A 15,071-nucleotide genomic window follows, 5' to 3' on the forward strand; every position below is an offset into this window, starting at 1 on the left:
GAGTAGCAGACTCCCCACTGAGCAGGGAGCCCTATGCAGGGCTCAAACCCAATACCCTTGGATCAGGACCTGAGCCACCCAGTGCCCCTTCAGCATCCATGTTTTAAATGTTAATTGACATAGAACATTATATGAGTTTTAGATATATAACATAATGATTTGAAATTTGTATACACTGAAAAATGATCAGCCAAGTAAATCTAGTTACCATTTGTTAACATACAGAGTTAAACATTTTTTAAAAATCTTGTGATGAGAGCTTTTAAGGTTGACTCTCCTGGCAACTTTCAAATATGCATTACAATTTTATTGACTGTGGTTCTGTGCTGTACATAACATCTAGCTGACTTACTGTTTTGTAACTGAAAGTCTGTACTTTGTGACTCCCTTCAGCCACTTTGCCCATGTCCTAACCTCCCTCCTCTCTGGCATCCATCGTTCAGTTCTCTGTATCTATAAGTTTTGTTTCATTCATTTGTTTCTCCAAGTGAATACTGAGAGGTGGAATTGCTGGACCATGTAGTATTTCTATTTTTTAATTTTTTGAGAAACCTTCATAGTGTTTTCCATAGTGGTTGACCAGTTTATTTTCCTCCCAACAGTACACAAGGATTCTCTTTTTCTCCACATCCTCACCAAAATTTCTTATTTCATATATTTTTGATAATAGGCATTCTGAGAAATGCAAAGTGATAGCTTGTTATGGTTTTTATTTTCATTTCCTTGATGATTAGTGATGTTGAGCATCTTTTCACGTGCTTGTTGGCCACCAGTACGTCTTCTTTGGAAAAAATGTCTATTCAGATCCTCTGCTTACTTTAAAATCTGATTGTATTTTTTAAAGATTTTATTTATTCATGAGAGACACACAGAGAGAGGCAGAGACACAGACAGAGGGAGAAGCAGGCTCCTCACAGGGAGCCTGATATGGGACTTGATCCCAGGACCAGGATCATGCCCTGAGCCAAAGGCAGATGCTCAACCGTTGAGCCACCCAGGTGTCCCTGATTGTATTTTTGTTGTTGAATTGTATAAGTTCTTCTTATATTTTGGGTATTAATCCCTTAGTGGATAGATGATTTGCAAATATTTTCTGCCATTCTATAGATTGTCTTTTCATTTTGTTGATGGGTTTCCTTTGCTGTGCAGAATCTTTTTACTTTGCAGTAGTCCCACTTGTTTATTTTTGCTTTTATTACCTTTGCTTTAGATTCAAATCCAAAAAAAAAAAAAAAGAATTATCACTAAGACTGCTGTCTTGGAGCTTACCACCTTTGTATTCTTCTTGGAGTTTTATGTTTTCAGGTCATGCATCAAGTCTTAATTTGTTTTGAGTTAATTTTTGTGCATGATATAAGACAGTGGTCTAGTTTAATTATTTTAAATGTGGTTCTGCCCTTTTCTCAACACCATTTATTGAAGAGAGTGTCCTTTCCTCATTGCATATTCTTGCCTCTTTTGTCATAAATTAATTGACCATATATGCATGGGTTTATTTCTGGATTTTTAAATTATATTTCATTGATGTGTCTGTTTTTTATGCTAGAACTATACTGTTTTGATTACTATAGCTACATAATATAGTTTGAAACCAGGGAGAATCATGCCTCCAGCTTTTTTCTTCTTTGTCAACATTGCTTTAGCTATTTGAGATCTTTTGTGGTTGTATACAAATTTTAGGATTGTTTGCTCTAGTTCTGTGAAAGATACCATTGGAATTTAGATAAGGATTGCAGGTAAATCTCTAGATTATTTTGGACAATATGGAAATTTTCTTATTTTTTAATATGGACATTTTAATATTCTCACAATCTGTGAGCATGAAATATATTTCCATTTATTTATGTCTTATTCATTTTCTTTCATAAGTATCTTAATAGATTTTAGTGTACAGATCGTTTACCTTCTAGGTCAAATTTACTACTAGGTGCTTTATTCTTTCTGAAGCAATTGTAAATTGGGTTGTTTTCTTAACTACTCTTTCTGAAAGTTTGTTGTTAGTGCATATAAATGATTTCTGTATATTGTTTATGTATCTTGCAACTTTACTATATTTATTAGTTCTAACAGTTTCTGATGCCGTCTTTAGGATGTTCCATGGATGAAGTCCTATTGCCAGCAAATAGTGACAATTATTTCTGAATGGAATTTTGAAGGTGTGTCCTTCTAATAACCATTATAAAGCTAGATCTGAGTTTTATTGTAGGAAAAAGAGCTTGCTCAGTCCATAAAGAAACACACAGGGCGTGTGTGCAAACACACACACACACACGCACGCGTTCATGCATGCGTGCAAAATAACCTTCATAAATGGTCCAGATTGGGCTTGCCAGATTTAGGAAATAAAAATACAAGAAGCCTAGTTAAATTTAAATTTCAGATAAGCAACAAATAATTGTTTTTAATGCAAGTATGTCCCAAACCACTCACTGTTTATCTGAAATTCTGATTTTAGTTGGCATCCTGGATTTCATCTGATAACTCTACTAAGGATTCTGTATTTCTTGGATTTGTGGCTTTGAAAGGAAATATCTACTTCCTCAACTCAGTTCTCCTAAATGTGCATCTCACCCAACTTTATTCTCGTTGTATAACATTTTGTCAGAGCTAGTTTCATAGTTTCTCTATGTAGATGCAAGATACTGTTCTTTCCAAGTCCCAGGTTCTTTTCTTATTTAATGAGCTTCTGGTTCAATGACAAATGGGGCCGTCTGGCCCTTGCTTTTGCTGCCCCGACATCCAACCTTTGGCCATAGCAGATTACAGTCAAGCAGTTTAGGGAGAGCTGTAGCTTTGGTCATCTCCATCCACTGCACCATTGAGGGAAAACATAAATCTTCAACTCTAGTCTAATTTTCATGTGGAACTTGTGATGAAAAGAGGCGAATTTGTCACCTAGATTTTAACTGAATATCTGATGAAGAAGTTAGATCCAATACTAGATCTCAAACTGGACCACATTTCATGTGTGGTTAATGCACTCCTAACATAGACACTCTGTCACCCTCTTCCCCTTGGCCTGCACTGGAAGTTGCATACAGACTGTTTTTGTATACACTAATGGCTTCTCTGAGGACATTTGCTACCACAAGATAGTCTCAGCCAGTTTGAGGGTGGGAAGGAAGCATTTAGTGCTACCAGAGCTGTTATGAATTAGCCAAGGAGGAACAGGGGATGATGGATAAATCTCCCAGAATTCTTGCCTCATGGTGAGATAATTCCAAGGTGTTTCTTAATTCCATAGTCTCTCAACAGTTTCCCAGCAACACTGAGCCCCAGATGTCCATGAGGTAAGCTGTTTCACGTTCTCACTTTCATAATGCCTCCTGAGATATCTTCCCAAATAAACTCTTTGCCTCCAAATCCTTGGCTCAAGGTCTGCTTGGAGAGGAACTCAATGTAAGACAACCTTCTTGCCCAGGAAGCCAGGGTACTCTTCAGCCTTGTCACAAACTAAATGCATAATTTTCAGAAATTGCTTAATTCTCATGTTCTCCACATCTTCATATAGGAAATAAGGTCTATTTCAATGTTTCCATTAGTTTTGGAATGTGAAGCCTTTTTTTTAGGAAAGGGCAAGACAAAGGCTGGTAACACTGAACATCAGAGGTAATGATGTTGCCCCTGGATGCCTGGAGTCTGAGGAGCAGGCCAGGAAGTCAGGACTCCATTAGGAGAAGTGGCAGAATAATGTGAGGCTAGCCATGAGTGTGAATGACTTAGGGCAACCATAAGGAAACCTTGAATAGATTCTTCAGTCAGCATAGACAGGCCACCTAGAATCTTCATATTCTGACAGTTACCTGGAATGTTTTACACATTCTTCTGGAAGATATAGAGTGAACAGAATGCGAAATATTTGACTAATATTGTCATAAAATTTGACTAGATTGTCCATTACTTGAAAATATGCCATTTCTGATGAGTATGAAATTGCTTTGAAGAGAATAATTTGAAACAAAAAGCAACAGAATTACATGCAAGTTGATTATCTAATCTTTTACATCCAGGACTTATTCATATAACTACAAAAAGAGAAACAGATGGAATTGTTTCTGTTTCTCACCCCAGAGAGTGAAGCCAGCTTCTACCTTTAACTGTTTAAATCCACTTCAGGCCATATATATATATACACACACACACATATATATGTATATCTATATTTTTTTGTAAAACTAAGATAAGGGAAAAACACAGCTAAGAGAAAGTTTGAAAATTGCTAATATTCTTTTGTTACTTAAAATATTGATGGGGAGAAGAAAATGATTAACAAAATCAAACAATTTATAAAGGAGTTAAATTTATTTATTTTAAAGTTTTTATTTAAGTTCCAGTGTAGGTAACAAACAGTGTCATATTAATTTCAGGCGTACAATATAGTGATTCAACACTTCCATACAACACTCCATGCTCATCACAAGTGCCCCCCTTAATCCCCATCAACTATTTCACCTGTCCCCCACCCCTCCCCTCTGACAACCATCATTTTGTTCTCTGTAGTTGAATTTATTTAAATGGGAAGCATATTTTCTTAAAAGTACACACTAAAAGGAGTACATTTTTTGTTGTTATTCTTGCCATGCTTCATAAAACAGAAAAAGATAAATGTTGTTTCTTTAGGTAACTGGGTTCAAACTAAAGCATGATTTAAGTAGTCATTGATTCACTTTGTCGCTTTTCTTTCCAAGCATTGTAGGTGAATGAAAATATTGAAATTTCTCCTGACAACAAATACATCAGTAACCTTGGTAGTTGAAAAAAGCAACTTTGCCTGGCTGCATCATCACACTCCTCACCTAAGTTAACATTTAGGGGTTTTAGCTATGTATAGATAGACATTAAATCCCTTAGTCATCTTTCTTTTTCTAAGAGATGATTAGAGATGACAAAATCAAAAAAGAGGCACAGATTTTGTTGCTGGGAGTCCATTTAAATTCTTCTCAGAACAGAGGGCTCTGGCTTTTTCTCTCCCTTCCCTTCCTCCCTCTTTCCCTCTGTCTTGTTCTCCCTGGTTTTGAGGACAGAAAAAGAAACTTTGCAAATCTTGCAACTACACCATGAATATTACAGATATGCTTCTCTATGTTCACTGACAGGATCCTTTGCTATCTTCATTTCAACAGCATTTTATTATGAGGCAAGCTAGAAGTGCAACCACTGTGAAATGTCATGGAGATAAGTCACTTTTACTGAATCTGCCAATTAGGCAAGGTAGAACAATTGATCCTATATTGGTGTTTACTATTAAATGCAGCAAAAGTGTTAACTCTGGGTAACAGGGAAAAGGTCAGTTTGCTACAAAATTTGGAAAAACCAATCATTCTTCACAGCTATTGCTTTGGGGAGAGAATTTACAAGTTTACTTTAGATCTGAGTCACCCAAAAGTTAATCTCTTGGGAATGAATAAATTCAGCCTCTTCTTCCCCTTGTGAAGGCACATGTCAGAAATAATTCTGGTTGGTTATTTTTGTCTTAAGAGACAGATTTTATTAGCTATGTTGATAAGGAATGAAAGAATTTCCCTTGAAGGAGTGACAATATTAGTTAGGAGTAAAGGTCTGTTGTGGGCTTAGATATTCATTAATGGGAAGAGAGTTGGCTATTTTGGAGGGTCTTTTAATTAAAAGAGAAGCATTTGACTGAGGAACCTTTTGTCTCAAAGCACAGTCGGCCTGAGATGAAGATTAATGCTCAGTGTACTAGCCAAGTTTCCATTTCTTCTGAGAGATTTAGCCTTTTGTTATTAGCAACACTGGCTTAGTAACAGCATCAACAAAGTCCTTACCATACAAGTTATTAGAATCTGAAGATATAAATATGGCATGTGCACTACATTCTGACTTCAGTGAATGTTCTAGGTTAAGTACTGATTAATACAAATGACCTCTTAGAAGCTCAGTCACCTATCCTTTCCTTGCAGCTTAGTTAATCTCAAACGTTTGGGTTTCCAAAATTGGGAAATCTACTATTCTGGTGACCTTTAAAATGATCTAGATGTTCATGTAATGGGAAGAATTTTGGTGTAACCCTGCTAAAGGATTTGGCACTTGATTTCATTCCATTGCATTCTGTTCCATATCATTGAACAAACACTTATGAAAGCACAGTGGGTGCTGTGAGGAATACAGACACTTTTTATATATGGAATCTTTCTCAGGAAACTCACATGTTAGTACAACAGATAAAAACACAGAAAACAAGTGACCATTGTACCAGGCAGAATATGGAAAATGGCTTGAAAATATTAAAAATAGTGACTTGCTTGGGCAAAGGAAATGAGGCAGGGGAAATGTAGATTGTGCCACTTGTCTTTGTCATGTGTTGCACTATCCTCAGGGCTAAGAGTACAACCTGACCGTGGAGGGTCTTGAACTCAAGACTCAGGCTTTTGGAGTTACTCCATGGGTAGAAGGGAGCCATTATTGATGAGAAATTAAACTGAAGAGTAGTGGTTTAGGAAAATTTATCTTAATTTTTAGGACGATATATCTTGTAAGATAAATCAGAGCAGAGATCAATAGGAGGCCAGATGACATGGTAGGAAGATACTGCAGAAAGTGTATAGGAGCCTGAATGGAAGCAATGTCAATGAAAATTGTTAACAGGTGTAGGAAACGTTTTAGAAATCAACAGCAGAACCAGCAGGACTAAATTTAGGAAATGAGCAAAGGGCTTGAAGTAATAGATTGTGAGACTGGGCAGTTGGGAAGCAAAGTTGGATTTTAAAAAATAGACCATACTAAGATAGAAATGCAATAATTGAGAAGTGCAGGATTCCAAAAAGCCTAAGAATACCATGGAATCAAGAATGCTTTTAGTAACTAGTTAGCTCTCTTCCATCTTTTGTAAGATTAACAGTATGTTATTGGTTACTGCTTTGAAATTCCATTTTATTTCCTTTTATCCTGATAAGTGATTAATGAATGTTTGGTGGCTATGGCAATAAAGATAAACAATATAATCAGGAAAAAAACTACCATGCTACAGCCAGAGAACCAGATAGACCTCTTTGTTTCTCTAATGCCTAGCCAATTACTTAGCACATAACTGATGCTGTGTAAATGTCTTTTTGGAGCACTTTAAATAATTCTGACTAGTTTTATCACACACAGAAGGCTCATCATTGCTTCCTTAGTTACACGTAATCTGACAACTTAAATAAACAAAAGCATTGTGAGTAGAGGCAAGGAAATAACTCATAGATGAAGGAGCACATCTATAACACAACTTCCTTGGAAATAGCATCTCTGATGCCCTCTCACTACCTCTGACATTTGTTCTTTCCTTCTATCCCTGTTTAATTCCTCGTTAAAATTCCTCAATGATTGTAATCCTGGCCTCTTTATAAGTATCACAGAAGATACCAGCAGAAGTCATACCTAGATAGGTCCATAGAAATCAAGCTTGTAATCCTTACTCATGTGGAAAAGGAAATCCATTTGATGGAATCAGATTTTTCATTGGACCTGCCCCAGAGTGATCAATTCATGAGGAATATGTGAAGAGGGAACCAGCTGGGGAAACTATAATGTCTGTAATCATAAGACTCTGTTCTTATATTTGTGTTCAGAACTGTGGCCTTTTGAGTCACAATGAACTTAATGTAAATTATAAGGACTTTTTGCCCTCTGGCCTCAGTCTTGGCTAAATTAGGTCTGGTTGCCCCCCCCTCCCTTTTTTTTTTAAGCTGGCCTTACAATTTAACCTTTCTTCCCAGACTCTTATTAAGAAAGGAGAGAGAAAGCCTAGAGATACTGTACTGTCTCTTTTTTTGGATTCCATAAGGACCTTACTTGACCTTCAAATGACACATAATAGGAACCATGGAATAAAAACATGTATTCTCTCAAGTGGGAGATCCCATGACCATATCCATGCATAGCATGATGACAAATATGTTCTAAAAGAGAATATCCAGATAGGAAAAATTCATAAGAGAATAGTCAAAATACAACGTGATGATAAATATGTTCCAAGAGAGAATATCCAGATAGGAAGGATTCATGAGAGAGAAGTTAAGAACAATCAAAGAAACTATGCCATGTAGAAAAAAGTCACTTGAACCACCTACTAATGCCCCAAACCTCATATTAAACACTGCTCTGATTAGTATTTATTGCCAAAATGACCCAATTTTAACCCTGCTTTCAAACAGTAAGAACATACAGTAGGACCTATTTGTATGTGTCTGTATATTTTCAAAGTGAGCCTTGTGGTAGTAGTCTTTAATATGTAATAGGTTGAATTCAAGCATCATCAGAAGGCTGAAATCTGGAACTCAACTAGAGTATACACTCGAGTAGAGTATACACACGTATACATACACTTACACACAAGAGTTTAAGTTTCTCTTTATGTGCCTTATGTTGTGCAGTCATACAAAATGGACATAGCTATCTCTTACCCTTATTTAAATGTCTTAATATATCTAATATTACAGTATATTGGAGGCAGTATATTAGACTCTGTAATACCAGGATGATTATTATGATATCTATCTTACAGGGATGATAAAAACATTTGGAACATAATTGCGTAAAAAATACCCAGAATAATACCTGGTACCCAGGATTATATGAATGACCTTAGCTGTTATTATTGTATAAGACATGACTCCAAGCCAAATAAAATTGATTTGTATGATAATAATATTCTATTGGTGTAAGGAAGTGGCAAGTTAAAGTAGAAAAGGACAGTACCACTCTTTATATTCTACAGAGTTGTATATGAATGACGCTCAGCTTTAATTTTTTAAAATCTAATTGAGAAGGCATCTAATTTCCCATCAACATGCTATAAGCAAGCAGCAGATTCCAAGGATAACTTTACATAGTAGATATGCCATTAATTTAATAGTGATGATGATGATGATGATGATGATAAATCTGTGCTCATGTTATTTTTTTAACAAATCAAGTTATTCCAGCTAACAGATTATTATTTGGTTCATTAAAAATCACTGAGTACTGACTCAGTAACATTACATTGCTCAAAATATCACAGCCTTGTTGTTGTCAATACATCTATTGAAATATAACTATCCAAGATGCCATAATCTTAGAGATACTATGTTGATTTTTTTTTATTCTCAATTCCTCCTGTAATGCTTCTTTATTAGAAGTTTCTTGCTCTGGTGAGGGTAAAGAGAAAAAAAAAAAGGAAAACAGATGATTCTATCTCTCACTTAAGGAGTTAGTCTAATGTAAAGTATCTCTGTTTTTCTGAACCAATACCAATTAATTCCAGTTCCCTTGAATAGGTAATGCAACGTTAATAATGTAAATGAATTATTTACGTATAAAAAACATTTTAGAATGCTTTTTAGGGGAAAATTTTTCAAAAGAAAGCCACAACAAATATGATAATAGGAATTTTAAGAAAATAATTTTTCTTGAAAAAATATTCATGTATAACAAAGTACAAGAGCATAAATCCATTCTCATATTAAAAATAATGTTGAATATGGCACTGTGTCTCTTTCTAAGGAATATAAAATTGGTAACTACAGTATACTATAATTTTTTGTTTAATAGTTCTGTTATGAGCAAAATGATTTCTAGTACAACTGGTAGCATTCTGTTATTCAGTGGAACTACATATTGCAGGGACAATTTATACTGGATAATATTTTAGATTCCATTAACAATTAAAGAGCGGGATTATATCTACTGAGAATGAGAAAACTACTAAATTGGATTTCTTTTCAAAAAGCTTTTATTTATTTGAGAGAGAGGGAACACAAGTGTGTGAGCAAGAGAGGTGCAGAGGGGTAGGGGAAAGAATCTCAAGCAGACTCCCCCCTGAGCATAGAGTCCACCCTAGGGCTTGACCTCACCATTCTGAGATCAAGACCTGAGCGAAAACATACAGTCACCTGCTTAACTGACTGAGCCATTCAGGCACCCCTAAGCTGGATATTTTTATATGATCTATAGTTTTAGCACACTGAGAATATTAGTAATTAGAAGATACATGATGTAATTATCAAAAGTTTTGGGAATAAATACTGATGCCCAGAGTGACTATTTACATGGATCTTAGTCTATGAATTGAATGATAAGGTGATAATATCAGAAATAGAAGAAAAATCAGCATTTCCTCACCACCTACCAATTCTAAGCATTGTGGTACCTGATTCTAATGTATTATCTCATTTAATTCCAGTATAAAAGCTTTCCTGTAGGGATTTAAATCCCTCATTATCAGATAAATAAATGTGTTCGGTGTGGTTAAGGAGTTGCCTAAGGTAACTTAAATAGTAATCCGTAGACTCTGGCTTTTCATCTTGACCTATCTGCCAGACTCTTTGCCCTCTTTTCTTAGATTCCAAAGAAGTCTGACTCTGGTGGCTATCCTAGAGGCTAGAGCAAATGCAGAGAGCAGCCAGGAGCTTGAGCAAGTGTGGCATTTGTTTTCCCTGGCTTGGGAGTATCTGAATGAAAGAGATGGAGAGATTGCATAGAAGTCTTCAGACTCAGAGTCAGCAATCAGGAAAGAGAGCTTATTAGTGGTAGCTGCATATAGAAGTGCTCAGAATTAAAATGGTTAAGGAAAGGATTTTTCACCATGAATCCTGTAGCACTTTCTTCAAAATTAGGGCAAAAGGAACTAGAAAGGGAACATAGAACAAAATCGGCTTATGAAGAGAATGGCAGTAATGTTGGAGCAGGAGGATAATCAGTAGAATTGAATATCACATCTACATATCACTTCCTCTATGCTGTGCCTGAAAACTTCCATCCCACTCCTCTCTCCCAATATTCCTGTTCTCTTCTTTTTCATTAATTATTGTCAGGCTAAAGGCATTTTGTAATTATTTATTCAATTTTCGTGGGGTTCCCTTGACTTTCTGATTTCAGCAGTGTAACTATAGGCAGGATGTATGGGTGCCTGTATACATGTGCAAATTACAGAGGAAGGAGGAAAAGTATGAGAATTGAGGTCTTTATTTTAGTGATTAGAGTCTGTCCTCCTTGCCCTGTAACATAGGTGTTCTGCCCATACTCATTTTTTAACAATGTGTGTGATCACTGGATCAGTTAGTTTATTTTTTAAAAAGATTTTACTTATTTATTTATGAGAGACACACACACAGCGAGGCAGAGACATAGGCAGAGGGAGAAGCAGGAACCTGATGTGGGACTTGATCCCAGGATTCCAGAATCACACCCTGGCATTTACACAGTTGCTCAGCCACTTAGCCACCCAGGTGTCCCTAGATCAGTTAGTTAAAACTACCATTGTCAATCTCATGTAAATAATTTGGAAGTTGAAGTCTTACTTATGGATTTAAAATTCATATTGTATCTTTCCAAATCCCCCAAATTTGCTATAACTTCAGTTCTTCATTCTTGGATTTCTGAAAGCATGCTCTTTCTGTACTAATGATACCTATTAGTATGATAGATAGCAGGAATTAGATGAGCATGAATGAGGTGACTATTGGATTCTTGCAGTAGGGTTTGAAATCTTTGTTCTCAATGTGCCTAAATGAGAGTTTTTAGTACTAACTAGCTCTTAATGTTTATTGAGTTCATACTGTGTGCTAGGCAGTATGCTAAGCAATTATATTGTATTCAGGATTCCTAACCATCTAAAGGGATAGACATTCTTATTATCCCATTTTGAAAATTAGTAAGCTGAAGCTTGGTGTGGTTGAAGACTTTCTCAAGGTCACATGACTGGTTTGCAGTGCATCCAGAAATCAAACCCAGGAAATCTGACTTCAGATCCCACACCTTTAAGCATGCATATATTTTTATTAACCTGTCATCCATGTAATACCCTATTATACTCTGAACAAGGCAGGGTACATTAATTATGAACTCTGTTTTTACAACATTTTTTTCATACTTCTTGAACCCCCATCTTGCGATTGGAAAACTTTAGGTGGGAAGCTTTAGGTTTTAAAATTTTTCTGATATCTTCATTGAAATGGTCTTTAGGGCCCCCTTTGGTAGCTTAGGAATTGGCTGAAATATAAACATTTATTTCTAAGAAAAAGATAAAAACAGTAGTCCTGATATAAAAACTAATATAATATAATCACATTTAGTAAGTGGATATCAAAATAAAAGGTCTTCTAGGGAGGCCTGTTGAGGTAGATTTTTTAAAATATTCAGCAAATGTACAACAAAATTACATACTATAAATAGATCCTCCTGAAAACTAGACCATACTATGACCAGTGAGGCTTAGCAAAATAAATATTGGACTGAAAATAAAATGACAAGTCATTTACAGATCATTTCACTCAGGGAGGCAGGAGATACAGAGCCTAGACCAGTGCAGAGCTGATGGAAAGAAGGAAATAAGAATGACCATAAGAGAAAAGGTGAAGAGAAGGATGAATTGCCTAACTTCTCATCATTTTTTAAGAAATCATAAAATTTTCTGATTTGGCCAGGATGTTTTCATTTGAAAATAAAATAAATTCATATCCAGACGTATTGCATTAGCTAATTGTGTGCATAAGTGTCTAGGGACTTTTTTTGATCCTGAGATGTATTTTTTAAAATACTACTTTCCTAGCTGTTGGACTTATCCCATGTTTCTAGAAGCTCTACTAATTTCTTAATATTTTTTGCAAATTTTATATTTGATATAACTTTTGTTTTTATCAGCCTTTCTTTTTGTGTACATTTTTTGGGCTAAATTAAAAACTAAAAATTCCTTAAACTTAATATTTTCTTAATCATCTTTTAATTATATTAATTTAAAGTAATATATGGGAGGCAGAAGATGGCCTTAGAATCCATGCATAGCCTATGATCTGTGTTGTTTCTAGATGTGTCTGTACATGTGTGTGCATGTGTACACGTATGTGTGCATGTTGGACCTGGTGTTGGCAATTTTGTGTTGGTTGATCATTGAAGTAGAAGGAGTAATAAAATAAACTGTGCATGTAGGCAGCTACTGCCCTTTCCTATTCCGTGTTCCTGAGCATATACTATGGCTGAGGGGAGTATTGTATAACCTCCTACAGAGATTATGAGAGACCCAGCCTTGTTTTTATGTTCTGTTTCTCCATGTTTCTATTAGTCGTTCATCTTCACCTCAACACATCAAATCTAGTAATTTACTAGCCTTATGCATTTCCATTCCTTTGTTTTTCAAGCATTATTTCACAGATGTGCTAATAAAGAGCTAAATCATTTAAGTTTGGAGTAAACACTAAACTGACTCTTTAGTGATAGTTCTGAGCCAGGTTTTGAAAAACAATTTGACATGGGTCAGGGCAAGAAGGATTCACTACCACTGATGGCATTTGAAGGGAATAGAAGAAAAGTTATATTTAAATCATAAAATTGTGAATATGTACTAAGGGAATAACAAATTTTGTCAGGACCTTTAACTACAGAATAATTTATAAGAAATAGAATTATGTACAGAGGTATAACAAAATCTGTTTGTCAAATCTAAGCATTTTTAATGTTAAATTTCACTGTTGGCCTTTTCCCTTGTCATAAAAAAAAGATTGTTAGTTGACATTAGAGAACAAACATTTCTGACATTTGTATCTATCTAATAATGGTATAGAAATGCAATTAGGAGCCTGAATTTTTTTCATTTGGTAAGTGTAACAAATGCATTACTTTAATAAAAATAACTGTAAGAACTACATAATAAAATACCTAGCATGTACTTGTGTGTGTATAATTTATATGTTTTTAATAAAGAAAAACATACTTTAACAATCATAGCATTTTAATTTGAAGATATTATTTTCTGATAGGCAAAAATGTTAGCATACTTCTCTGGAGGTATATCTATATTTGGAATAATTTGGCTCGTATTTCAGGATTAGCAAATCTGTAAATCTCTATTGTATAAATACAGCTATGATAAATTCAAATCCATAAGAAGTAAATCTTTAATTAAAATTAATTTTAAAACAGCTTTAAAATTGTAATGTATTTTAAAAATGAGTAGTCTTGAGAATCTGGGTTTCCTCAAAAAGGGAAGCAGGAAGGCATAGTTTCTACCGATGATCCAAGCCCTTATTCATGGATATGTAGGTGGATGGGAAAATTTCACTTTTTAAACCCACCTTTCTGTATGTGACATTCTTGCTACTTCTATTTTTTTTTATAATTTAAAGATGACTTTATTCTTTTTTTTTTTTGTATATTTTTTATCGGAGTTTGATTTACCCAGTGCTCATCCCGTCAAGTGCCCTGTCAGTGCCCATCAGGGATCAACTTTTTAAAAAAATGAATTCTAGACATTGGATATTTTATAGTCTTTTGTATTTTGTTGATATTGGGGGCATTAGCAAATTCTGTGGTATGCATTCTATTTATTTTCAGAGAGGAGGTCTAGGGAAATAGGAAATATGATCACAAATGTTCCCGTAGCTTCTGTCTTGCAGCTATGGAGTGTGCTCAGGAAAGTCAGTTTAACCGTTTCTGCTTTAATGCCTGATTATGAGTAACAGAAAAGGTATAATTTGAAAAAGTCCTAGAGAAAAAAAATCCGGGAAATAAATCAAATAGTATATGCTAATATCCTCTGGTGCTGTGTACTCTTCAAGAATTTCAGCCACTGTAGAGTGCCTTTCCCATGTTCCATTGTCTCCCTTTACTCTCTACAGATCCCGATAGGTCTTAAGTTTGATTTTGAAACTATCAACCGACAACTAGCCTTAGTGGTTCTTTGTGTTAGCACTTCTGCAAAAGCATAAAATGTAAACCCTTGATAAATATGGCAAGAATATAATTTCTGATTATAAAGCAACTAGATAAGCAAAACAAAATCAGAAATCTAAGTGCTGGAGAAAATAAATAGTACATTTGATCACATATGCTTTAGAAAGACTGAACCTCAGTTTAAAATTAGTGCTTCACTGGTCAATACAATAATTTTCTCAAGTTCCTTTGCTAAAATATATTAAAACAGTGAAAACAGCAGTTTAGATGTAAAAAAGTGAACAATGTAGCATTATTTCCTAGTTGTTTTGAATACATGTAATTATATATGCTTTCATATTTGAATGATAGGGAGAAAGAATTTGACCAAATTAAAGAAACCAATTTATGATATATTAGCCACCAAAATATTATTTTAATTA

At 35.0% G+C, this 15,071-nt stretch overlaps 1 protein-coding gene across 15 annotated transcripts in view; it reads left to right on the forward strand.

The window, feature by feature from the left end:
* Positions 1–15,071, forward strand: part of DMD (dystrophin) — a 2,162,139-nt gene that overhangs the window by 702,111 nt on the left and 1,444,957 nt on the right. The gene's annotated exons all lie outside the window — the stretch shown is intronic.

This window comes from Canis aureus, chromosome X (assembly GCF_053574225.1).
Source record: "Canis aureus isolate CA01 chromosome X, VMU_Caureus_v.1.0, whole genome shotgun sequence".
Classification (NCBI taxonomy): domain Eukaryota; kingdom Metazoa; phylum Chordata; class Mammalia; order Carnivora; family Canidae; genus Canis; species Canis aureus.